This window comes from Protopterus annectens, chromosome 17.part0 (genome assembly GCF_019279795.1).
Source record: "Protopterus annectens isolate FY-2018-M chromosome 17.part0, PAN1.0, whole genome shotgun sequence".
Lineage (NCBI taxonomy): Eukaryota > Metazoa > Chordata > Ceratodontiformes > Protopteridae > Protopterus > Protopterus annectens.
Window position 1 is genome coordinate 6,009,017 of NC_056751.1, and position 27,726 is coordinate 6,036,742.

Genomic DNA, 27,726 nt, shown 5'->3' on the forward strand with positions numbered 1-27,726 from the left:
CTACTGGGTTCAGTAGAACAAAAGACCTACCCAGAAAAAGATTATCTGACTCTATCCACCAGCAAATGTGTCACTTGTAAATCAGGATGAGTTTTACTTGAAAGGACAGGGGATGATATAGAATGGACCACTGTACAGCTAGAGTCAACTGGAGAACCCGCATAAAGAAGCACACAAGAGGAGATAGTACTATGGCAGATGCCATTGATCCAAGTGCTTGAAGCTCTAACCTTGCTAGAGGAGATGAATGGCAAAGGATAGCCTAACCTAACTTCCTGACAAAAATAATGCAGTGGAGAGGCAAAGATGATATCTGTGTAGTTGGGTTTAAAACTGTCCCGATGAATTCCAAGCTATGAACTGGTGCAAGTTTTGATTTGGCAAGATTTATTGTAATGCTCAAAGTGTAACATATCTGGAGCAAATAGTCCATTCCCTGGCATGTTGAAGTTGATCCCTAGATAGGGCAGTTAAGAGGCAGTCGTCTAGATATGGAAACACCTAGAATCCCTTCAGTCTCAAGTGAACTATAACTACTGCCATGCATTTGGTAAACACCCTGGGGGCTGTGGGGAGTCCAAAGGGCAGAAGTCTGAATTGGTAATGACTGAATCCTAGCCAAAAGTGGAGGTGTCTTCTGTATAATTTGTCTATTTTGATACAATAGTATGTGCCCTGGTGATCTAAAGAGCACATCCAATCATCCTTGTGCATAAAGGGCAGAATGGATTGAAAGTGAGCATTCAGAACTTCGCTTTCTTTACATATTGGTTCAATTTGCTTAGATCCAAAATGGATCTGAGGTCCTCTGTTTTCTTTAGCACTAAAAAGAAGCATGAATAAGTTCCAAATCCTATCTAGTCTGGAGGGACCTTTTGGATGACTCTTTTGTCTAGCAGCTTTTAGACTTCTTGTGCTGTTGCCTTCCTCTGACTAAGTGGAACATCAGGAAAATTCCTTCTTTGACAGTGAGGAAGAAGGGAAAATGGTATGCAGTATCCTCTGGATATTATTCTTAGCACTCATGAATCTTTTGTGATGTTTGTCCAGGTGTCCAGGTGCAAAGAGAACCAAGCCCCCTGACTGCCTCCAGAATAGGGACAGTCGGGCAGCACTTCATGAGCGCTGACAGGGCCTGTCTATAAAAGAATCTCAAAAGCCCTGGTTTTGCGGGCCTCCTCTGTCTCTAGGCCAACATCTACCATTAAAATGTCCCTCTATGGTCTGGGGGAGTTTTCCCCATGCGTATCCTGGAAATTTCCCTGGGATTTATGGAACCACATTTTCTTACCACCTCTCTGGTTCCTAGAGAAGGTCCACTGAGGCACACAAAACTTGATCCCTATGGCAGACAGGGTTTTTCTATCTTTTTTTGTTGTGGGTAAGTGTATCTTTTACTATGGTCCAAACAAGGAAGTGCCATTGAATGGAGTGTTAATAAAGGACATCTTAAAAGGCTCTGTAAAGTTGCACAGTCGCATTCAGGCATGTCTCTTAATGGTGATGCCTGAACCAACTGTTCGTGAGGTACCTTCACAGCTGTGTGACAGATTAACCTCATTGAATGGTTAGACATAGATAAAATAGTGGCCGGTTGAGAGGATGTTCTTTTGAAATTCTCAGAAACATGGACTCAAAGAGTATTTGAAAGTTCATTAGTCAAATTTCTCTGAAGTCTAGTAAAATGCACTAGGTAGTTCAGTGACCTCAGTGCAAAGGTAGCTGAGGCAAACCCTTGCTTTCCAAATCTGTTTAACATTCTAGACTCTTGGTTAGAAGGATGGATGGCAGAGCTCTGTTCTGCTAGCTCTTTCTTAGTGGTTGCTGCCACCACCATAGCAACAGCTGGGATTCCTTTGATTCAGTGGGGTCTGTCTGGAGGTGGTGTCAAAAATTTCTCAGGGTGATTTGGGATTGGCTCGACAGTATCTGGCTCCTTCCATGTCTGGTGGGAAACAAGGTTAATTAGTTCATCTGCCAGCGGCAGGGGGTGACCCAAGATGTAGATGAACCAAAACCAAAATCATCCAAGAACACTGATTCTTCTGAAGGGATTTCGTATGATCAACTACCTTTCCACTTTAGGATCTCTAGAATATTTCCAAAAGAGATGTCATCCGTTGGTGATCTGGGGGATCCCTCTCCTTCATCAAACTCAGTGTCTTTCATGAGAGACCCAAAGGAGGAGTCTATATGTCTCCTTTTACACGTCGTCTTCCAGGGGACCTCTTCCATGGGGTGTTCTGGACAGCTGTCAGAAGAGAGGGGAAGTTCCTCTACCAGAACTGGCTGGAGACCCATTGGAACTGGCTGTCCCTGTAGAACAGGCCTGACTGAATTAGAGCTTGGAACAGATGAGAGTGAAAGGGTGGGATCCAAACTATGAGAAGACAGACCTCTCTAGAGAGAAAGACCTTTCCACCACCTCAAAGGCTGAGGGACCAGGAGAAGCCCTGACCTGCTCCCTCGGAGCCAAAGCTTCTGAGGAATGTAGATCATGGCCAGCAACGGATCCAAGCATTGAGGGGAGAACTGGATCTAAACTGTATAGGGCCAAAGCTCTGAGAGGAAGGGATGGATTTGACAACACTGGAGCTGACACTACCCCCTCAGACCTGATGTTGGCACTTCAGCTCCAAGACCTGTACTGATCTGAGGGTGGTGGAGTAGAACCCATCAGGGAAAAGAAACAGTCAGAGTGGAAATAGAAATTTTTCTTGGATCCGATGCCAAATGTCTAAGGGATTTCATATCCTGGGGCTCTGAAACCATGGGTCAGAGCAAAGAAGGAGATAGAATGGACTTTGAGTGCACACTCACAGATCCAGTAGGATGCAGAGTGGGCAGGACCCCATTTGGATCTGAGCTTTCAAAAGTTTTCCCATCATCCTATCCACATCAGCTTCTGATAAACTTCTGCAAGAGCTAAAAGATGCTGTGGAAGGGGGCCTGGACTGTTTCTTTGGCGTCTGAAACAATATCACAAGCATGTAGGGCAAAATAGCTTTACCATGTACTCAGGAGTACAGCTCTTACGAGACGTACCTGGCTTCAGATCTGAAGACTTAGGATTCACCATTGTTGTCATTGGTGAAGGAGAGATGATTACTGGACCAAAACATTTGGAGCCGAGAATGGTTTCCGATCCGAGGGTAGGCTATGAGACTTTGGATCCAAAGATGTCGGATCTACAATTTTCTTACTTTTTCCTTAGGCTCAAATGAAGACCTGGGGGACTTTGATGGAGACCTCTTCTTCTGCTCTAAAGAAGCTACTTTACTGGATTTTGAAGGGGTTTGAGCACCAGAAGATGAAGTAGCTGGAAGTAAACCTTTCAATATAAGCTTGTTACGCCTGTCAGCCAAAGCTCTAGGATTAAAAGTGGATCAGATTGTACAGGTCATATTTAAATAGTTGGGACCAAGGCAACAACCACACTCCTTGTGGGCATCTGAATTTGGGATCTTATGCCCATAAGAAGTGCATTTTTTAAAACCCGTAGGTTTGTCAGACATGATAGCACAAAAAAACTAACAGTTAAAATAAGGAATATACAACAATAAAGAATTCTTTAGCAGAGAAAAAATAAAGAAAAAGGACATGGTTACCAACTATGGTAATAAGGATAAATACCTGATTAAATATTAGGTAAAGAAAGTGCCAACAATGGTACAAAAGACTACTAAAAGATTAGTGGAAAAAAGGATTAGTTAAAAAAAAAAAAAAAAAAAAAAAAAAAGGCCAAGATATTCCTAATGCTAGTGACGACTAAGAGGGAGGTATTAAGGAAAAATTTTAAGGTTTATACAAGTTTTCACAGATAATATCAAAAGAAAAATTCTCTCACAAATGCTTGAGAGCAGAACCTGCGTCTAACCACGATGGCGGCAAATGAGATCTGAGAGAATAGAGATGGAGTGGGACATTGTGGATAGAGAGGAGCAGCTTGAGAGCTAGATTTGATGTCCACAGTATGTGGCCGAGTTGGATCTGAGGATTGTATCCATAACCCATAAGTGAGGAAGAATTAAAAGGACAACATCAGATCCCTGTATCTATCCCTTCATTCTCCTTTCCAGATTCAGATTTGTGAATCTCTTCAGGAAAGGAGGTATCTTTCTTTCTTTAACCAGAAACTACTTTACAAGAAGGCTCAATAGCCTGAATTAAACCCAGAGCCAGTCCCAATAAACTACTCCTGTCCAAGGAGATTTGACGACGCGTAGATACACGTTTAGTTTTCTGTTTCTTTTTTACAGGAAAAAATGGGACCAAACTGTTACTAATGGCAACAACAGCTTCCCCAGGGATGGGCATAGCATTCTGACAAAACAGGAAAGCCTGCTCTGTTCCCTCTCCCAGGACTGACAAGAGTGTCTCTTCTTTGGCCACTGAGGGGACCCCAACAGCTGCAGATAGCCATGGCTAACCCCCGGTTCACAGCTGTTGGAGATGTTATACCTAAGAGATCCAGGGTATAGTATGAGTGGTCAACTACTTTAAACAAGTTTTAAACAGACAGGAAGAAAGAGCAATTTGTTTAACAATAAGTACAGTACAGTCTCATGAAAAACAGTTAGAACACAAACTCCTAGCTTTTAAATAATTTTGTTGAAGAGGAAATTATTAATAATGAACAAAAATTATTAAATGGAATTTAACTGCCAGCCAAAGGAACGGCAGAAGTTGACACTTGACAGGTGATCCTCGAAAGCCTCAGCAGAGCATATTCTTTGGCGGCAGTAAAGCTCTGAAGGGCTTGGTGGCCAAACTTGTCTCAGTAAGCTCAGCTTGATTGGAAAGACAGTTTGGGCATATGGAAGGTGCACTGAAACTTTTGATGCTGGCTGGGTGTTATATCCTTGGCAGGATATAACCCATATAGCTAAGGCTACTACAGGAGTGATCAATATGATGAAAATCTCATCTGACACTGAAGAGCAGCAAATAAGATCTGAGGAAACTTCATAACTCAAGGCATTATGGTAGGGGAATTACAGTTCTGTACTTACCATAACTTGGCATCTGTGTTATCTGTAGTCACCATTCATCACTTTAGGGCCTTGGATCTGATATCGGATCCGAGCTGGCATACACAAACAAACAGTTTAGCTCAAGACCCTCCACTCCCATAATGCTCTCCTGCCCTGTAATCCATCAGATCGAGTTTGCATAAGGAAAGAAGACAGACCAAAACCAACTAATAGCAACATAGGACCGCCATAATCCAGCTAATCTCCCAGGAAGGGGGCTGGTGGTTGGAACTGTGAAGAATGGTAACTACAGATAACACAGATGCCAAGTTATGTAAGTACATAACTATAAATCTGATGTTATCTTAGTCACCATTCCTCACGTTAGGGTCAGAGTCCCCAGCTACCTAAATCCCGGGAGGCCTCAAGGAAGGACATGCCAAAGAATCATGGAGCCAAAGGAAGCCCTTCCTCTAGAAACCAAATCCAACTTATAGTGAGAAATGAACGTGTGAGGAGAACACCACGTTGCTGCTGCACACATTTCATCTAAAGAGTGACGATCTGCAAATGCAGTTGAAGTAGATACCGCTCTGGTAGAATGAGCCTTTACTGGTGCAGATAAAGGAATACCTTTTGAAGAGTAAATAAAGGAAATACATTGCGAAATCCAATGGGAAACAGTGACTTTCGAAATTCCTCTGCCCTTTCTATTCATAGAAAAGGCTACAAACAACTGGTCTGAACATCTAAACTCCTTAGTCCTCTGTAGATAAAAATGAAGTTGACGATGACCATCTAAGGTGTGTAGGATATATTCCCCTTTATTAGCATAGTTAGGGAAAAATACTGGAAGATGAATACATTGATTAAGATTAGCTGTTGGGCATAAAGGATGGATCTGGTTTCAGAGACACTCTGTCCTTATGGAAAATTAAGTAGGGCGGCTTAATTGTAAGGGCTTCCAGCTCTGAAACTCTCTTCGCTGAAGTTATTGCTACCAAAAAGGCAGTCTTCCATGAAAGGAATTTGATATCACAAGATGCCGCCAGTTAGAAGGGTGATTTTGTCAATGCCTACAGCACCAAAGTCAAATCCCATGGAGGAGATGGATGCTTCACAGGAGGTCACAAAAGAAAAACACCTTTTAAAAAGGTCTTGCGGAGGCCAGAAAAAAAGGTAGAATCATCACTAAGATGAAAATTTGAAATTGCCGCCAATAGAACTTTGATCGTGGAGAAATTGGCCCCTTCCTTAAAAAGAGAAGTCAAGAAGAGAAAGATCTCAGGAATGGAAGCTGAAAGGGGTCCAGATTCTTATTCTTTGCCCAAAGAGAAAACCTCTTTCATTTACTGGTATAAACCTTCCTAGTGGAAGACCTCTGGGAAGCAAGGATAATATCCTTTATGGGTGAAGCTAGCCTGGACTTAGCCAAAATCACTGGAAGTGGATATATCACGCTGTCAGATGTAGGGTCTGAAGGTTAGGGAGTGGAAGCAGAGATGGATGAGATAACAGATCCTGAATTGGATCGAGCACCCAGGGTGGGTGCCTCAAGTGAGACCGTAGAAGGGGGAACCACACCTGCCGCGGCCGGAAAGGAGCAATGAGGATCAATTGTCTCTTGAGGCGTCTGGCTCTCTGAAGTACTCTGGGAATTCAGATGGCGCAGTGGTGCAGTGGTAGCCTTGTCACCTCACAGCAAGAGGTTCTCTGGTTCGATTCTCGGCTGGGTTGCCTTCTGTGTGGAGTCTGTATGTCCTCCCTGCGGTTGTGTGGGTTTCCTCCGGGTGCTCCGGTTTCCTCCCACATTACAAAGACATGCATCTGGAGCATTTCTCCCCGGGCCTCCACTGAAAATTGGCTTTATTCCAAGTCGGACTTTCCTGGATAACAAATGATAAATAAATAAATAAAATTAAAGGCAAAGGCGGAAATGCATACAGGCGAACCAGAGGCCAATCTTGAGTGAGCACATCCCTGGGGGATTCCTCCTCTGGGACGATTAATGCAAAGAAGTTGCTGCATTTATGGTTGAGAGGAGATGCAAACAGATCACAGCTAGGACATTCCCACCGACGGAAGATCTGTTGGGCCACCACTGCATTCAGGGACCATTCATAATGGGTCAGAATAGCCCTGCTGAATTTGTCCACCAACACGTTGGATGCTCCGGGAATGTGTATTGCAATGTAAAAGCACCCCGTGGACATTGCCCATTCCCAGATCCTCATGGCCTCGCGACAAAGCAGATAAGAATGTGTGCCACCTTGCTTGTTTATATACCAAACAACCGCCATGTTGTCTGATAGAACTGCAATCGTTCCCCAAGGGAGGCAATCCTGAAAGGCTTGCAAAGACAAACGGACTGTTCTCATCTCCAGAACATTGATGTGCAGTTTGGTCTCTGACAGCGACCATGTCCCTTGGCCTGTCTTTCCCTGGAAATGCCCCCCCATCCTAGTAGGGAAGTGTCTGAGGTGACCGTCGCCATGGGAACCGATGGACAGAATGACTGCCTGCTAGGAGGCCCGGTGAGCAAATCCACCACGAAAGATGCTTTCAACACACTGGGGTGAGATGAATGGTGAATGACAGGGGATGCAGCAGCGCTGACCACTGAACTCCAAAGGTCCACTGAAGAACTCTCATGTGGTACTGAGCCATCGGTACCAAGTAAATGGCAACTGCCATGGACCCTACAGCCTGAGAATGTGTGAAGTCAGAGGACATGTTTCCTCCAGCAGAACATGAACGCAAATCAGAGACACCTGTTGAAGAGGGAGAGCTGTGAGCTGTATGGTGATATCCAACAGAGTGCCTATGAATTCCAGACATTAGGTAGGAATCAAGGAGGATTTGGCCATGTTCACCGTAATTCCCAACTGATAAAACAGGGAAAGTAAAGTATGAATGTTGTCCAATAGTTGATGCTTTGTAGGGGCCATTAGGAGCCAATCGTCCAGATAGGGAAATAGCTGGATTCCCTACAGCCAGAGATGAGCTGCCACCACTGCCATGCATTTGGTGAACATCCGGGAAGGTGAGTCGAGGCCAAAGGGCAGGGCCCTGAACTGAAAATGATCAGTTCCCAAGTGAAAGCGGAGTAACCTCCTGAACCGTCGAGCCATCTTTATATTGTAGTACGTGCCCTGGAGGTCCACTTAACACATCCAGTCATTGCTGTGCAAAAGTGGCACAATCAACTGCACAGTGACCATCCTAAGACTTTTGTATGAACAGGTTCATGTTACTGAGGTCTAGAACAGAATGTAGGTCCTCTGTTCTCTTTCAAACTAAAAAGAAGCAGGAATAAGTTCCAGATCCTCTCTGTCCTGTGGGGACCTCATGGGTGGCTCTTTTCTGAAGAAAGTTTACAACCTCCTGTCGGGCCAACTCTTTCTGACTGGGTGGCACATACAGAAGAGTTCTGGATTTCCGGGGAACTTCCAAAAATGGAATGCAACAGCCTCTGGATATAATTGTTAGCACCCACTGATCATTTGTAATGCTTGCCCAGGCTACAGGATGCAAAGATAACCAACACCTGATTGCCTACAGGGAAGGACAGTGGGCAACGTCTCAGAGATGCTGAAAAGTTTCTCAGAAAAGGGCTCCCTGGAACCTTCATTCTGCGGGCCTCCTCTGCCCCTATGGCAATGTCTACCATTGAAACCGCTTTTCCGTCCCCTGGAAGAGGAATCATACTGAACATCCTGGAAGAAAGACTGTGCCTTCCTAAAATAGAAGTTATGTTCTTACCATAACGTTCCATGTTAGTTGTCTTCTTCTCGCCTTCTTTCTTGCTGGATGGGTTCGGAGCCGACCTCGGCTCCGACTCGGCCACTCTAAAGCTCGAGAGTTGGTTCCACCGGCTCGAGGCTCCCCTTATATCCCACAATGCTAGGCGAGAATTACCTCAGATCTCGTTTGTGAGCTAGGCCCAGCTAATAATATAACCAGAAAAAACTGGAAAAAGAATCCACCTCTATAAACAAGGGGAAGAGGAAAGGTGACCTAAAGCCTGATCTAGGAAAATATGCACAGCAGAGCATATACCTATAGCAAAGAGGTGGTAGAAAGAGAGGTCACAATCAAACTCCTCTAGGTCTGTCCAGGCCAGGGGGAAGGAGGGTGGGACGTAAGAAAGAAGGCGAGAAGAAGACAACTAACATGGAACGTTATGGTAAGAACATAACTTCTATATGTTAAGTTGTCTATCTCGCCTTCATTCTTGCTGGATGGGACCGCGTCTCTAGCACCTTGTCCCGGTGGCCTAACGGAACAGACTCTTGAGAACAGTGGAACCAAAGTTAGCTCTATGCCTAGAAGCTAAATCCAACTTATAATGAGAAATGAAAGTGTGAGGAGTAGCCCAAGTAGCCGCTGCACAAATGGTGTCAATAGGCAGTCTGTCTTGGAAGGCTATAGAAGTAGCCAAAGCTCTGGTGGAATGGGCTTTAAGTTTGTTAGGCAGCTTTTGGTGTCTAATTTCATAAACAAGGGAAATCAGAGATGTTAGCCATCTAGATAATGATACCTTTGAAACTGAAAGTCCCTTTCTGCCTTCTGCATAGGAGACAAACAGCTGGTCAGATTTTCTGAATTGTTTGGTTCTATCCAAATAGTACCTTAACTGACGATGAAGATCTAGCCAGTGTAATTTTTGTTCAGACCTATTGGAATATTCTGGAAAAAACACAGGGAGGTCAATGCTTTGATTTAGGTTAGACGAGGCTATCTTAGGCAAAAAGACGGGTTGGTTCAGAAGATACCCTGTCCTTATGGAACAACAGATAAGGAGGTCGACAGCTGAGTGCATGAAGTTCTGAAACTCTTCTAGCTGAAGTAATAGCTACCAGAAAGAGAGTCTTCCATGATAGCAATTTTAAAGAATAGGAGGCTGCAGGTTCGAAAGGGGGAAGAATCAAAGAACTAAGAACTAAATTTAGGTCCCAAGGAGGAGGAGGATTTCTTATAGGAGGTCTGAGTAGAAAAACTCCTTTCAAAAAGGCTTTGCAAAGCTTGTGGGACATTATGGCAGACTCTGAAATACCCACATGAAAATTAGAAATAGCTGCCAGTTGAACTTTAAGAGTAGAAGGAGATGAACCTGCATGGAAGAGTTCAGCTAGAAAATCAAGGACCATTTGGATGGAAGCAGTGAAAGGATCTATGTCCCTTCCTTGAGCCCAATAGGCGAAACGTTTCCACTTACTCAAATAAATCTTCCTAGTGGAAGATTTATGGGAAGCTATCAAAATATCTCGAACAGAGTGAGATATTTGAGGAAGCCTGGCTAAGGTTGGAATTGGAGGAACCAAGCAGTGAGGTTCAGAGAGGGAAGGGAGCGATGAAACTGACCCGACTGATGGATCAAAAGATCTGGAACTAGGTCCAGATGCCAAGGTCGCCCAACAGAAAATGATGCAGAAAGGGGAACCAAACCTGTCGAGGCCAGTAAGGAGCAATGAGGATCAACGAGGCCTTCTGAGCGATAGCTTTCTGTATCACTTGAGAGATTAGTGGGAAGGAGGAAATGCATACAGAAGTCCCCGGGCCAAACTTGGACTAGAGCGCCTCTGCTGGGCTGGCCTGGTAAAGGGAATAGGGTGAAATAATCTCTGCACTTGCTGTTTTGGGGAGTAGCAAAAAGGTCGCAGCAAGGCTGACCCCACTTGAGAAAAATTTCTCTCACAACAGAGTCTTTCAGAGACCACTCGTGAGGCATGAGGATAGCTCTGCTCAACTTGTCCGCGATTTGATTGGACTTCCCGGGGATGTGCGTTGCTATCAGAAACCGCTGAGAAGAAATCGCCCATTGCCACAGTCTGAGTGCTTCTCGACACAGGGGGTAGGACCTGGTTCCGCCTTGTTTGTTGATATACCACACCACGGACATATTGTCCGTCTGGATTGCTATCGTTCCCAAGGGAAGAGAGTCTTGAAGGGCTTGCAACGCTAAAAGCACTGCTCTCATCTCTAGAACATTTATGTGCAAGTGGCATTCTTCTGGTTGCCATGTGCCCTGGACAGTTCTGCCCTGATAATGCCCCCCCCCACCCGATCAGGGAGGCGTCCGTTGTCAGTGTAGCAACCGGAGGGGGAGGAACAAAGGGTCTTCCCAATAAGAGCTGAGGGGAAGACATCCACCATAGAAGATGATTCCTGCATATTTGCGTGATCATAATGGTGTGGGACATCGGAAGTTGCTGGTATGACCATTGTGTGAAGAGCATCCATTGAAGAATTCTCATGTGGAATCTGGCTAACGGAAGCAAAGGAATGGCAGCTGCCATAATCCCCAATACTTTCAGAACTAACCTGGCTTTGACTCTGTTGCTGCTGAAGATGAGCGAGACCAGTTTTTGTATGTCTGTTATTCTCTGATCTGTTAGCCTCGCAGACATGTTGACTGTGTCTAGAATTGCGCCTATGAAGGTAATAACACGACAAGGCGACAAAACAGACTTTTCGCAATTTATTGAAATGCCTAAATTTTGACAAATGCGAAAGGTGTAGTCCCTGGCCAATAGAAGAAGATGCTTGGTGGGAGCTGTGAGGAGCCAGTCGTCCAAATATGGAAACACCTGGAATCCTTGACGCCTCAGGTGAGAAGCTACCACTGCCATGCATTTGGTAAACACCCGGGGGGCAGTGGTGAGACCAAAGGGCAGGGCCCTGAATTGAAAATGACTGGTTCCCAGCCTGAAGCGGAGGAATCATCTGGAGCGTCTGTTCATTTTTATGTGATAGTACGCATCCTGAAGATCTATAGAGCACATCCAGTTTCCTTTTCCCAATAGGGGAAGGATGGACTGCAGCGTGACCATCCGAAATCTTGTTTTCTTGACTGACTTGTTCAAGATACTGAGATCCAAAATTGGTCTCCAGTCCCCTGTTTTCTTTGGAACTAAAAAGAACCTTGAGTAGATTCCGGATCCTTGCTGGTCTGCTGGAACTGGCTGAATTGCTCTTTTTGCAAGCAGCTTTGAAATTTCCAAAGCTGCAAGATCCCTTTGAGCGGGTGGAACATCTGGAAGGGATTTTTTTGATTGGTTTGGAATGCGAACAAAGGGAATGGAATAGCCTTCGGAAATGATGGACTGTACCCATTTGTCTTGAGTCAGGGATAGCCAGGCTTCTGGGTACAGTGACAATCTTCCCCCGACTGCCTCCGAAGGTGGGCAGTCGGGCAACACCTCAGGGATGCTGAAAGGGCTTATCAGAGAAGGCTTCTCGATTGCCCTGGTTCTGCGGACCCCCCCTGCCTCTAGGGCGACGTCTACCATTGTTGTTCCCGCCTCTGCCATTGGCGGGGAACCTACTCTGTGCGTCAGGCGAAGACCCTTGAGATTGTTTGCGGAACCACATTTTCCCACTTTTCTGACCTTTGGGGTAAGGCCTAGAAGGAGTAGAAAAACGGACTCCGACAGCAGAAAGAGTCTTGCCATCTGTCTCGCACCTAGTCAAGGTTTCTTTCACTTGAGGACCAAAAAGAGATGATCCATTGAATGGGGAATTAGTGAAAGACGTTTTAAAGAGGTCCGCAAAGTTGCATAGCCGCATCCAGGCATGCCTACGTAAGGCCACACCTGTCCCTGCGGCCCTGCTCGCTCCATCAGCCGCATAAGAGAGGAGGCACATGGAGGAGTTGGCTATGGAGTTCAGGGTAGCCAGCTGAGTGTTCATCTTGTCTTGAAAACCCGCAGCCGTAGGATCCTTCAACATGTCACTCGCTTCTTTGATCAAGTCCCTTTGAAGACGAGTAAAATGGCATAGGTAGTTCAGCTTAACGCATTGCAAATGTCGCTGACGAGAACATCCGCTTCCGCACCTGTCCATGGACCTAGATTCCTTGTTAGGTGGATGGACAGGCACTGAAGGATCAGCTAGTTCCTTCTTAGTGGCAGCAGCAACCACCATAGCATCCACAGAAACTCCTTTGTCAGAAACTGTTTATCTGCCGGTGCTGTAATGAATTTTGAGGGTCTCCTGGGAGTGGGGTCCACTGAATCAGGAGCCGCCCATGCCTTTTTTGCTACCACCTGCATGAGGGGGTCAAAGGGGGGAGACACCCAGGAGGTGGAAGGACGAGAGCCAAACGCCTCAAGGTACACAGATTCATCCTCCGAAGGGTTGAGGGCTGGCCAATTTCCCCTCTGCTTAAGGATTTCTAGAATGTCTGCAAATGAGACATCTTCAGAAGGGGAACGGGGGGAACCCTCGGAATCCTCTAAATCTGTGTCAGAGGTGACGGACTCAGGTGAGTCTATGTGTTTCCTCTTACACTTTCTCTTCCGAGGGGGCTCTTCTGCCAAATCAGGAGAGGCCTCGGAAGAGGATGAGATCCCCACAGGGGATTCCTGAGGAGCTGGCTCTCTGCGGTCCGGGATGAGGGAGTGAGTCGACTTGACCTGAGGCACCGAAGGGGGGGGGGCGGACGGAGCCGACTGTGGGGTAGAACCAGGTTCTAACACACTCTGCATGACCTCGAACGCACCCCTGTCAGGCAGAGCCAGAGGTCCCCGCTCCGAAAAGCTAAAAACCTCCCTCGGCACCGACAGTGATGGCTCCGAGGCCGATGTTGGAGCCGAACTCACCAGCGCCGAAGCCCCGAGAGGGAGAGCGGGGTCGGACAATGGTCCGATGCCACTCACCCCCTCGGAGCCGACGATGGAAGTCCGGCGCCGAGATTCTTCTAAGGAAGAAATCAGAGCCGACGATGGAGCCAAAGACAATTGTATCGGCTCCGACGCTACCACAGTCTCGGTTCCGAAACGCCCCGGCTCCGAGCTCAATGGAGTCGGAGGAGGAACATATTGAGGGACAGGGGCAGGCATCGACTGATGAGTCGGGCTCTGAAGCATTTGGGCCAGTGCCTCGGACTTAAGAAGTCGACTCACTACCCTCTGAAGGTCATGGTCCGACAGCCTCGATGACCTAGAGGAGTGAGATCTATGGCTCTGTTCAGACAGCAGAGGAGATGCTGGAGCCGAATGAACGGAGCCAAGGGATGGTGACCTAGACCTCTTCCTAGATGTCGGTTCCGAAGGTCTGGTCGGAGCCGACACGGAATTTTAATACCTCGGCTCCAGCCGGAGCCGAGGAAACCACAGAAACTGTAGACTGAGACTCATCGGCTCCAGCCGGAGCCGATGTAGACAGAGGTTTCGTAGCCTTAGGTCTCGGCTCAGTAGCTGGAGCCGAGGACCTAGAAGCCTTGGAGGGCTTTCCAAGAGACAGTAAGGGAACCCTCAGGCTTGAGTAAACCTCTCAGAATCAGTTTGTTTTTTCTTTCCTGCAGGACCCTGGGGCTGAAGCCGTGGCATACAGCACAGGAGTCCTGCAGGTGCAAAGGCCCCAGGCAGTAGACACAAGAAGTGTGACCGTCTGTCAGAGACATTTTCTGACAGCACGAGTCACACTTCTTGAAGCCTGAGACCTTTGAGTCTTTAGACATTTTAGAAAAGTGTAATCACACACACACAGTCAAACACACTGATTACACCCTATCCTATTTTAAACTCAAAAAATAAAACAAACTACCAAAGTTTTAAATTATGAGAAAAACACACACACACCACTAGGGGATGGAGGAAGAAGGCCTGAAGGCCCGAGGGAAGAACTTATAAGTTCTTGTGGAGAAAAAATGAGATTTTAGAGAGAAGGAGGGGGAGATTCCATTAAACTAAAGGAAACAAGTGTTAAAACTAAAATTAAAGGGGTTTAAGTATACTAACTTTAATCCAAAGTTACTCACCAAGAAGCCGGTAGAAAACCAACACCTCGATCGCTGTAGCGGCAAACGAGATCTGAGGTAATTCTCGCCTAACATTGTGGGATATAAGGGGAGCCTCGAGCCGGTGGAACCAACTCTCGAGCTTTAGAGTGGCCGAGTCGGAGCCGAGGTCGGCTCCGAACCCATCCAGCAAGAATGAAGGCGAGATAGACAACTTAACATCTACATTTTCTTACTCCCCTTCTGGGTCTTAGAAAAGGACCTCTGAGGAGCAGAAAATCTGATCCCAACAGCCGACAAAGTCTTCCCTTCCTGTTCACTGTGGGTTAACGTCTATTTCATTCTGGGATCAAAGAGAGTGGAGCCATCAAAGGGGGCATTGATAAATGATGTCATGAAGACCTCTGCAAACGCGCTTATGCACAGCCAGGCATGATGCCTAATGGTGATGCCTGAACCTGCCGCCATGAGGACCCTTCCGCAGCATTGGAAATTAGCTTCATGGATGAATTCGCAACTGAATGAAGGGTTGACAGCTTAGGAGAAATCACCTTAAATTCCTTCACAGAAATGGACCCAAAGAGGGAAGTTGACAGTTCCTTTATCAAATCCTTCTGGAGACTGCTGAAATGCACAAGGTAATTTAAGGCTTACAGGCTAAAGTAAGCTGAAGCAAACGCCCACTTTCCAAATCTGTCCAGAGCTCTGCTCTCAATTCGCGATTGGGAGGATGGACAGAAGAACTCTCCTCTGACAATTCCTTTTTGGTGGCAATGGCCACCACAATAGCATCAACCGGTACGGCTTTGGACCAAAAGGTTTTATCCGCTGGGGGACTGAAAAATTTGTCCACATTCTTAGGCACTGGCTCCTTCCAAGCCCTGCTGGCCATGAGATTCATAAGAGGATCAGCGGGGGGGGGGGGGGGACAACTAAGAGGTAGATGGGTCTGTACCGAAAGCCTCCAGAAATACTGTTTCCTCAGAGAACAGGGATTGGGCAGGCCAACCGCCTTTGGCCTTGAGGATCTCAAGTATGTCTCCAAAGGAAACGTGTTCTGGTGGAGATCTCGGGGACCCGTCCCCTTTATCAGCATCCATATCTTCGGTTAAGGACTCCATGGGGGAGTCTAGATGTCTCCTCTTATATGTCCTTTTTCTGGGAACTTCCTCTGCTGGAGGCTGCGGGGAAGACTGAGAAGAGGAGGGGACCCCTGAGGGGGAGGTACCCCTCTGGATGTTAGACCAAATGGGCTGAATGGAAGCAGGATGACCAGGTCCACTCAGATACTGAGGCTGGGTAGGATGACCGTGTGCGGGATAGGCAGCTCTAATAGCAGAGAAGGATCTTTTTGCCTAACGGAAAGCGGAAGGACTGGAGGATGTCCCATCCCCCTCCCCTGCCTATAACACCCTAGCAAAAGAGAAGGTAGAACCCCTGGCCCCCCACTTCACTGGACAGCACCAGGTCAGAGCTGTTGAAGACTGGTATGAAAAACCTGGACCCGAATCTAACCCCATGGACCCCGGGTCAACAACTTTGCCCAGAGGTATGGTCTGTCAAGGGGGGACAGGAGCAGCACCAACCACCAATCCCAATGTGGTAGGGCCCAAACTGGACCCCGACACTCCCCTGGCTTCTGCCCTGCTCATAAGTCCTTGTGAATCGAAGACAATGGTTGGATAAGGAGCGGTTGAATGGGAAGTGGGAGATTGTATTCCCAACCTTTGGGCTGGGGAAGCCAGAAGCCCCAACTCCATCTGAGCTTTCAGAAAGTCCTGCATCATCCTGTCCATATCCATAGGAAAGGCAGTTCTGGAAGATCGGGAGGATATGGATGACCTGGTGGGAGAGCCCTGCCTGGAACCTGAGTGTCTTCTCTTGTGCTCCTTAGAGTGAGACCTACTAGGAGAAGAAAAGGCCTGCACCGAAATCAAGGGATCCACGGGAAGATCCTCCACTACAATCGGCTCCAGCATGACTCTCAGATCCGATCTATTTGGAGCCAACATTAACGAAGGATACGAAGTAACAGCCCTCAAATCCCTCGGACCTGAGAGGGTCGGGATCCATGGACAAAACTCCTACCCTCGGATATGAAGGTCTCGAATCTGGAGCCTTGGATCCAGGAGAGGGAGCCGAAGGTGTCAGATCCAAAGGCTTTGTTCTGAACCTTTGGATCCAGGAGTAGACTCCCTGGAAGTTCTGGGACCCGAGGATCTCGGATCTGAAACTGCCCTGTCTGGAGCCAGATCTGAGAACTTAGGATCCGACAGCCTGGGACATTTGGATGGGGTCTCCCTCCACAGGAATCCTCTTCTTCTCCCCTGAGAAACCTGCCAACCTGCCATGGCTGGGGAACCAGTGACCAAGGGGCCTCCCTTCACTAAAGCTTTGATCAGTAACTTATTCTGGCAGTCGACCAAAGCTCTAGGGTTGAAAGCAGCACAAATGCACCTCGAGGTGGTCACTGCCGAGACAATATAGACACTCCTCATGTGAGTTGGAAATAGGCATTTTCTGGCCACATGAGGAGCATCTCTTAAACCCCAAGGGGTTTATCCGACATCACCAAAACCTAGGGAAAAACCTACTCGCCATCCAGAAACAAGCCGTTCGGATACCCAACACAAAACTGTCCAGAACACTCAATAACTACTTAGACACGTTAGTTTAAACTACTTTCCCTAGGCCAAACACAGTACACTTAAATACCAGAAAGCCTGCGAAAAGGGCGCCAAAAGAAAGACTATATAACCAAGCTGGGAGGGAATAGAAAAGGCAAGATAACTATCACGAACAATATAAAATAAAGGAATTAACCCAAACAACACAAGTCGCAAAGGTAACACTTATTACTAAGAGGAGTTGGGCAATTTGTGTCTTTCTTACTGAAGCAGTAAATGAGATCTGAGGGATTAGAGGGCAGCAGAGCATTATAGGAGGGGAGGAGCTTGGGCTAACCCATTTGTCTATGTATGCCAGCTCGGATCTGATATCAGATCCAAGTCCCTAACGTGAGGAATGGTGACTAAGATAACATCAGATATGGAGCTTAAGAGCCAGGATTCTGAAGTGCTGGTCTTGGATCTGATAACTCACAGTTTGAGGAAGATGAAAAAGACAAGGGGGTGGTTAATGGTTAAGGTCTTCATCTCATAAACACAAGGCACACGGTTTGATTCGGAGCTCAGGACATTAGCTAGGCTCAAAATGGCCCTTCAGGGCAATTAGTCTAGCATTCAACTACAAACCTATAAACAACATCAGATCTTTTTGTTAAACTGTTGTCAACTTTAAGTAGATTAACATAAATTTGTTTATCACAAAGAAAGCGGAATACAGCAGAAGTAAGAACAAAACTCCAAATTTAATTCCAAGAATGTGCACTTATAACATGCGGATGAGCGCTTTCACCATTACAGCTTCTTCAGATCCTTGTATAAAAGTCACAGTAGACCTCCCCTTATATAAGCAGCTCAATTAATCAATTACAAAATTAATCAATTAAAAACAATTAAAAGCAATGCTGGAGAATTTAAAGAACTCTCCCGTATTTAAACATGTTGGTGTAAAATAAGACAAGAATATGTAAAACATACATAATGACCTAAAAACATGTAAATAAACATTCTGATAAGTTAATATTGATAAAATATATACAAATAGATAACAGTTCATTTTATGTTCCTGCGTTGTCTCAACTTAGGTTTTATAGAAGCTCTATCATTCAACCCATGCCCCCTATCAGCTTTCAAACGAATGATCCAGTCAGTCTCCTTAGATTCAGTAAGATTCATAGTATTACCACCCCTCTTGTTCACAGCAATTATCTCTAGGACTCGGAACAAAAAAGTATGATTATTATCATTGGTGGTTATATGTTTTGCTAAGGCATTGTGTAAGGTGCCCTTTCTCATGTGGTAAATATGCTCTCTCATTCTATCCCTTAACGGCTGGTTAGTTTTACCAACATAGAAACTCGGGCATGCCTGACAAGTAGCTAGGTACACCACATTAGGTGTCATACAATCTGCATCTGCCTTGATGGAGAAAATGGTGTGTAAATCCGGGTGTATAAACACCTCACTACTATCAATAAATGAACAAAAGTTGCAGTGACCACAGGGTTTAGTGTGACCAATGTTCTTCATAATCCTATCATGTCTGGGGTGACAAAGCAATCACTTTAGGTTGCTCTTATTCCAAAATAGGAAACTTGGTGTCTCCCCCACAATGCGTTTCAAGTCATCATCAACCAGGAGAATATCCCAGTGTTTGCCAATAATTTCCTTTAACTGATGTTGATCAGAAGTATACAGAGTAGAAAATTTAATAGATCTATTTAACATATGATCTCCAACGGTTTGATCTTGGACCCTGGGTCCAAAGTATGGTGCACCTGAAGTGGTGCGTGACATGTATGCTTCCTCCATGTATGGTATAATCTCATTGTCCTTGTATCCCCGGGTCAGTAATCTATTTCTCAGGTTGTCTAATTCTGAGATAAACCCCTGTTCAGTGGGGTTCAATCTCGAGCCTCTAATGACCTGTCCTTTCATTATATTCTTAAAAACAAATTGTGGGTGCATACTAGACCTTAATAACAAGGAATTGCAGTAGCATGCCTTGCGGCAGACCCCCGTGTTTATCATATCATCTGTTAATCTCTCAGTATACAAGTCTAAAAAATCAATTCTATGTGTAGAATAATTCATGGTAAAAGTAAGGAATGCAGTTAAGTAATTCATAATGGATAACATTGATTCCAGCTGTTCTGATGTTCCATTCCAAAGAACAAAAAGGTCATCAACAAACCTTCTATAGAACACCACATGTTCACAGAAAAGTGCATTCTTAAATAAAACATGTTCCTCCCAATGTGCAAGGAACATGTTGGCATAGCTATTTGCACATGGAGTGCCCATAGCTACACCATCACTTTGTTTATAGATCTGGTCTTGGAACATGAATAAGTTGTTCTCCAAGACCAGTTCTAGAAAATGAACTATAAGGTCTATCAATACTGCAGTGTAAGTACTGTGTGCTTTCAGATAATTCAAAACATAATCAAGTCCTATATCATTAGGTATTACAGTAAATAGAGATTGAATATCAAAAGTCACAAAAGTACAACTAGAGATTCTATCATGGTGTCCAATACATTCATACAGATCAATCAAAAATTGCTTGGAATCCTTCAAGACTGTAACATTGTCATTCAATACACATCTCAGATGTTTCTCCACAAAAACTGAAAGATGTTCAGTTACCCAACCACGGCCAGAAACTATGGGTCTCATGGATGGGTTCTTCATATTTTTGTGTACCTTGGGGAGACCTTGTATAATCGGTATAGTGGGTGTATAAATCATAAGGTATCCATATAGCTCCTTATTTATTAAATTACTTCTAAGAATGTCATAGAGCGTGTCATGAATATATCCGACAACAGAGTGAAACTGTTCCATAGAAGTAGGTTCATAGAACCTGTCCTGTAACATGGAGGACATGGCCTCCATATAAAATGACATATCCAGGACTACAACTTTCCCACCTTTATCAGCTGGTCTAATTATAATGGCAGGATCATTCTGAAATTTCCTCAAACAATGACGTTCCCGAAAGCTCAAATTGTCCCGCCTCTTCTGTTTATGTGGTCCCAATGGAGTATTATATTAACTATATAATTCCTCCTCTGCTAACTTAAGGAATGCTTCAACTAATGGGTGGTGAGTTGGTACAAAATCACTTAAATTCTTAAAAGCGAACTTCCTGCTCTGTGCTGATTCTTTCTCAGAATCATTATAAATGAGTCTAAGCATTACATTCCTACAAAAAAGTTTTAAGTCCACCATTGTATCAGTCAATTTGCTCTGACTTTTAGGAATAAAATTCAAACCTTTGTTTAATAAACTGGTACCATCATCTGTTAGAGTAATGTGGGACAAATTATAAATTAACGCTTGTTGTTCCACATTCTCTTTAAAGTCTGATGGGGCATAAAATCCCCTGATAATTTCCTCTTCTGTCTGCCCCTGCTCATGGAGCGAGGTCTGCGAGGACCTTTCTCCATGTGCACTGGCAGAGGAAAAGTCAAATCCAAACTTGAGAGATTGCTAGAATCAGTCAAAGTAGTCGTTTTCTTAGGTTTGACAACAGGCTCTGATCCTTCTTTTGTAGAAACAGGTCTATTCTTAACCACATGTACTTCAGGATATAAGTTGTTTCTAGTACATGTAATGGGATGTACAATGTGAATAACATCCACAGAGTCCTTGCAATTGTCTGTGGTAGTCCCAGCAACAGGTGGTATTTCTTCCAAAATACATGCATCATTACTGATGGTAACCCCCCCCCCCCCAGTACAAACTTGGGCAGAGTCCATCTCCACAGGAGTAATGCTGTTGTGTCCATTCAATTCAACACTCACATTCATGCCATTTGTTACACTGTTACTTGTAACATCGTTGATAAAATTAAAGTGTGTAGATTCCTTGACTTTCCTAGGAGGCATGGGGGTAGAAGGATCCCTATGCATCTGAAACGTTGTAGAGGAATACTGCCCTGTTCTGGGCCATAGGAATACATTGCCCAATTTGAAATCATTGATATCCCTGGTGGCTTTGTGTTTTTTCTGCTGTAAAAGTTTTCTTTTATACGCTAGCACACAATCTAGCAGGTTCTCAAACAAAGGTGCAACCACCTTGTCCGAAAAGTTACTGAAAAGCTCCTGCTGTTTGTGCTTTATATTATCTGTTAACCTAACCTCCCCAGGGTGGAAAAAGTCAATTAGTAGTTGCAAATACTTGCAACTCACCTCAATGTTTAATACCAGTTTATTAAACAAAGGTTTGAATTTTATTCCTAAAAGTCAGAGCAAATTGATTGATACAATGGTGGACTTAAAACTTTTTTGTAGGAATGTAATGCTTAGACTCATTTATAATGATTCTGAGAAAGAATCAGCACAGAGCAGGAAGTTTGCTTTTAAGAATTTAAGTGATTTTGTACCAACTCACCACCCATTAGTTGAAGCATTCCTTAAGTTAACAGAGGAGGAATTATATAGTTACTATAATACTCCATTGGGACCCCATAAACAGAAGAGGAGGGACAATTTGAGCTTTCGGGAACGTCAGTGTTTGAGGAAATTGCAGAATGATCCTACCATTTTAATTAGACCAGCTGATAAAGGTGGGAAAGTTGTAGTCCTGGATATGTCATTTTATACGGAGGCCATGTCCTCCATGTTACAGGACAGGTTCTATGAACCTACTTCTATGGAACAGGTTCACTCTGTTGTCGGATATATTCATGACACGCTCTATGACATTCTTAGAAGTAATTTAATAAATAAGGAGCTATATGGATACCTTATGATTTATACACCCACTATACCGATTATACAAGGTCTCCCCAAGGTACACAAAAATATGAAGAACCCACCCATGAGACCCATAGTTTCTGGCCGTGGTTGGGTAACTGAACATCTTTCAGTTTTTGTGGAGAAACATCTGAGATGTGTATTGAATGACAATGTTACAGTCTTGAAGGATTCCAAGCAATTTTTGATTGAGCTGTATGAATGTATTGGACACCATGATAGAATCTCTAGTTGTACTTTTGTGACTTTTGATATTCAATCTCTATTTACTGTAATACCTAATGATATAGGACTTGATTATGTGTTGAATTATCTGAAAGCACACAGTACTTACACTGCAGTATTGATAGACCTTATAGTTCATTTTCTAGAACTGGTCTTGGAGAACAACTTATTCATGTTCCAAGACCAGATCTATAAACAAAGTGATGGCGTAGCTATGGGCACTCCATGTGCAAATAGTTATGCCAACATGTTCCTTGCACATTGGGAGGAACATGTTTTATTTAAGAATGCACTTTTCTGTGAACATGTGGTGTTCTATAGAAGGTTTGTTGATGACCTTTTTGTTCTTTGGAATGGAACATCAGAACAGCTGGAATCAATGTTATCCATTATGAATGACTTAACTGCATTCCTTACTTTTACCATGAATTATTCTACACATAGAATTGATTTTTTAGACCTGTATATTGAGAGATTAACAGATGATATGATAAACACGGGGGTCTACCGCAAGGCATGTTACTGCAATTCCTTGTTATTAAGGTCTAGTATGCACCCACAATTTGTTTTTAAGAATATAATGAAAGGACAGGCCATTAGAGCCTCGAGATTGAACCCCACTGAACAGGGGTTTATCTCAGAATTAGACAATCTGAGAAACAGATTACTGACCCGGGGATACAAGGACAATGAGATTATACCATACATGGAGGAAGCATACATGTCACGCACCACTTCAGGTGCACCATACTTTGGACCCAGGGTCCAAGATCAAACCGTTGGAGATCATATGTTAAATAGATCTATTAAATTTTCTACTCTGTATACGTCTGATCAACATCAGTTAAAGGAAATTATTAGCAAACACTGGGATATTCTCCTGGTTGATGATGACTTGAAACGCATTGTGGGGGAGACACCAAGTTTCCTATTTCGGAATAAGAGCAACCTAAGGCGATTGCTTTGTCACCCCAGACATGATAGGATTATAAAGAACAATGGTCACACTAAACCCTGTGGTCACTGCAACTTTTGTTCATTTATTGATAGTAGTGAGGTGTTTATACACCCGGATTTACACACCATTTTCTCCATCAAGGCAGATGCAGATTGTATGACACCTAATGTGGTGTACCTAGCTACTTGTCAGGCATGCCCGAGTTTCTGTGTTGGTAAAACTAACCAGCCGTTAAGGGATAGAATGAGAGAGCATATTTACCACATGAGAAAGGGCACCTTACACAATGCCTTAGCAAAACATATAACCACCGATGATAATAATCATACTTTTTTGTTCCGGGTCCTAGAGATAATTGCTGTGAACAAGAGGGGTGGTAATACTATGAATCTTACTGAATCTAAGGAGACTGACTGGATCATTCTTTTGAAAGCTGATAGGGGACATGGGTTGAATGATAGAGCTTCTATAAAACCTAAGTTGAGACAACACAGGAACATAAAATGAACTATTATCTATTTGTATATATTTTATCAATATTAACTTATCAGAATGTTTATTTACATGTTTTTAGGTCATTATGTATGTTTTGCATATTCTTGTCTTATTTTACACCAACATGTTTAAATATGGGAGAGTTCTTTAAATTCTCCAGCATTGCTTTTAATTGTTTTTAATTGATTAAATTTTTAATTGATTAATTGAGCTGCTTATATAAGGGGTGGTCTACTGTGACTTTTATACAAGGATCTGAAGTAGCTGTAATGGTGAAAGCGCTCATCCGTATGTTATAAGTGCACATTCTTGGAATTAAATTTGGAGTTTTGTTCTTACTTCTGCTGTATTCCGCCTTCCTTGTGACTTACATTATATCTACTCTACGGAACTACAGCATTTGCTTGCTCAGCAGTGGATCTTATTTTTATTTTATAAATTTGTTTATGCTTTCTGCAGTTTTAATCTAAATTTTATTTCATCTCATATAATGTGAAATTACAGATTTTATGCAGAGAATGATGAATACTGAGAAAAAATTGTAGGTGCAATTTTCCAGTGGTCACAGATATGCAGAGGTACTTAAAAGTGTTCAGTTTGTACCAGAAAGTGAGGATTATTCCCATGTTTCCATTGCCCAAATAGGTTTGTGAGGGTGCCAAAAAGTAAAGCTGGCTTTCTCCTACAACAGTGCCAGTGTGTTAACATTTACACTAATCAGAATCCTAATAACTGAAATACCAGCAGCCTGTTCGTTTCTACATACGCATAAGCACAGCCCTATCTATCACCAATCATCTAGTTTAAACATTAGTACTCTGGTGCAAACTTCCACTTTTGCCACTAACCACACACTGTTTTTTACTGCTAGGTCTGTAAGGGAGCTTCTTCTGGGCACAAAGTCAAATCCCTGTAAATTTAACATTTATGCTGCAGTCTGCTGTATAGTTGCCTGCCACACTAAAACTTTAGTTTGCACCTACAATATGTCTCTTAACTCCCTTGATTATTCCTTCTCAACTGAAACACTTATTATTCCTGTACCTAAAAAGTAATCAGACCACTTCACTAAACAACTTCAGCCCAACTTCAATACTATGTGGAGTCCAGGTCTACATTAGTTCATGAAAATACATATTTGTTGAATACACATTTGTCAATGGCTAAACAGCAAAATTCATTACAGTGAAGCATGGAATTTTTCACAGGGTTAAGAATTCGACAAATACGTATTTCCATGAATTAATACAGATCTGTGTAGTCCACAAGTTTTCTGAAATATTTGTATATAAACAGCTTTTTGAACAAATAAATAATTACAGCCTCATTAGAAAAGTATAATACAGCTTCAGAAAATGACAACACTATTATGGCTATATACATATATATATATATATATATATATATATATATATACACATATACACATACATATATAGTGGATATAACAAGTGTACACAGCCCTGTTAAAATGCCAGGTTTTTGTGATATAAAAAAATGAGACCACAATAAATCATTTCAAAACTTTTCCCACCTTTAATGTGATGTATAACCTGTACAATTCAATTGAAAAACAAATCTGTTAGGGAATAAAATATAAAAAATAAAAAATGTACAATAGGCTGGTTGCATAAGTGTGCACACCCTTAAACTAAAACTTTGTTGAAGCACCTTTTGATTTAATTACAACATTCAGTCTTCTTGGGTACACACCTACCATCAATTAAAGAGACTCTGATTAACCCCAAATAAAGTTGGCTGTCCTAGTAGGATTTCCTTACATTTACTCAGTTGCCTGCTACAGCAAAAGCCATGGTTCGCAGAGAAATTACAAAGCATCAAAGGGTCTCATTGTTAAAAGGTATCAGTCAGGAGAAGGGTAAAAAAAATGTCCACAGCATTGGATATACCATGGAATACAATGAAGACAGTCATCAAAAAGTGGAGAAAATATGGGACATCAGTGATGTTGCAAAGAACTGAACGTCCCTCCAAAATCGTTGAAAAGACAAGATGGAAAACTGGTCAGGGAGGCTGCCAAGAGACCTACAGTGACACTGAAGGAGGTGTAGGAATTTCTGGCAAGTACTGGTTGTGTATTACATGTGACAACAATCTACTGCTACCATATTCTTCATATGTCTGGGCTATGGGGTAGGGTTGCAAGATGGAAGCCTTTTCTTACACAAAAAAAAATCCAGGCCCGGCTAAAATTTGCTAAACAATACATCAAGTCTCCCAAAAGCATGTGGGAAAATGTGTTATGGTATGATGAGACCAGGTTGAACTTTTTTGGCCACAATTCCAAAAGGTACATTTGGTGCAAATCACATCATCAAAAGAACACCATCCCCATGGTGAAGCATGGTGGTGGGAGTATCATCTGCTGGGGTTGCTTTTCTTTAGCTGGAACGGGCTTTAGTCAAGATGGAGGGAATTATGAACAGTTCCAAACAGCAGTCACTTCTGGCCCAAAACCTTCAGGAATCTGCTAGAAAGCTGAAGATGAAGAGGAATTTCACCTTTCAACACGACAATGACCCCAAGCATACATCCAAATCAACAAAATAACAGCTTCACCAGAAGAAAATTAAAGTTTTGGAATGGCCCAGCCACAGCCCAGACCTAAATCCAATAGAAAATCTGTGGGAGGGACCTGAAGAGGGCTGTGCATAAGAGATGCCCATGCAATCTGACAGATTTGGAGCACTTTTGCAAGGAAGAGTGGGCAAATATTGCCAAGTCAAGATGTGCCATGCTAATAGACTCCTACCAAACAAAACTGAATGCTGTAATTAAATTAAAAGGTGCTTCAACAAAGTATTAGTTTAAGGGTGTGCACACTTATGCAACCGGCTTATTGTCCTTTTTTTATTTTTTATATTTGTTCCCCTAACAGATGTGTTTGTTTTTCAATTGAATTGTACAGGTTACAGGTCACATTAAAGGTGGGAAAAGTTCTGAAATTATTTATTGTGGTCTCATTTTTTTATATTACAAAAACCTGGCATTTTAAAAGGGGTGTGTAAACTTTTTATATCCACTAAAATTACTCAGAATATCCTTACAGGTATGAAAAGCAATTAACAGGCGCTTTTATTCACTGACTTACCGAGGACCTCCTAAAGAGTGAATCACCATCTACTTCTAAATAGACTTCACTCATCTAGATTCAGCCAAAACACTTTAACCTGGATCCTTAACTATTTAACAAAGAGAACATGTATTTATTACTGATATTTTTCCTCAGTGCCCCCAGTAACATGATGCCAATAACATCATACTGCAGAGAAGTGGCCAGTCTTCCTCTGCTGTGCAAAACATCTTCACAAAGATTTTACTAATCTGTGTAAATGGGTACCTGCTATTCTTAACCATTGATGATAATAACAATAATAACAATAATAATAAAAAAAAAAAAAACATTATACTATTTGGGTTTCAACACAAACTGTCCAAAAATAAACCTCTTTCAATAAAACCGCAAGACAACTTCTTAATTGTTAATATGTAGCAGTATAAACACCAATGGCAGATCCTAGAGCCCAGCATGTCCTTCAAACTATATATAGACCTGACTACTACCAATGTAAACATTCAACACTGAGCAGCATATTCTATCTCTAATCACCTAATCCCCTCAAGCAAAAAGGGCACTAGCCATAAATGTACTCATACATAGGCTGGGAAACGCATTACCAATTACTATGACATTTTTCCTGGCCCAAAACATTTACAGTATCCAAACCACAGTAAAGAACATTTGCAGATTCATTCACTTAGCATTCAAGACACAGCATCATTGTACTGCTCTCCAGACAGCCAAGTGGCTTTATCACTGCCCAGCTACCTTGTTGCTCTTTACATTTACCCTTAAATTATTATACAAATGTTACTGTCCTGCTATTGTTAATAAACATATCAAATCCTTCCCTTACAATCTCCC

At 43.2% G+C, this 27,726-nt stretch overlaps 1 protein-coding gene across 1 annotated transcript in view; it reads right to left on the reverse strand.

The window, feature by feature from the left end:
- Positions 1–27,726, reverse strand: part of LOC122791395 (PH and SEC7 domain-containing protein 3-like) — a 1,011,223-nt gene that overhangs the window by 798,898 nt on the left and 184,599 nt on the right. The window lies entirely within an intron of this gene.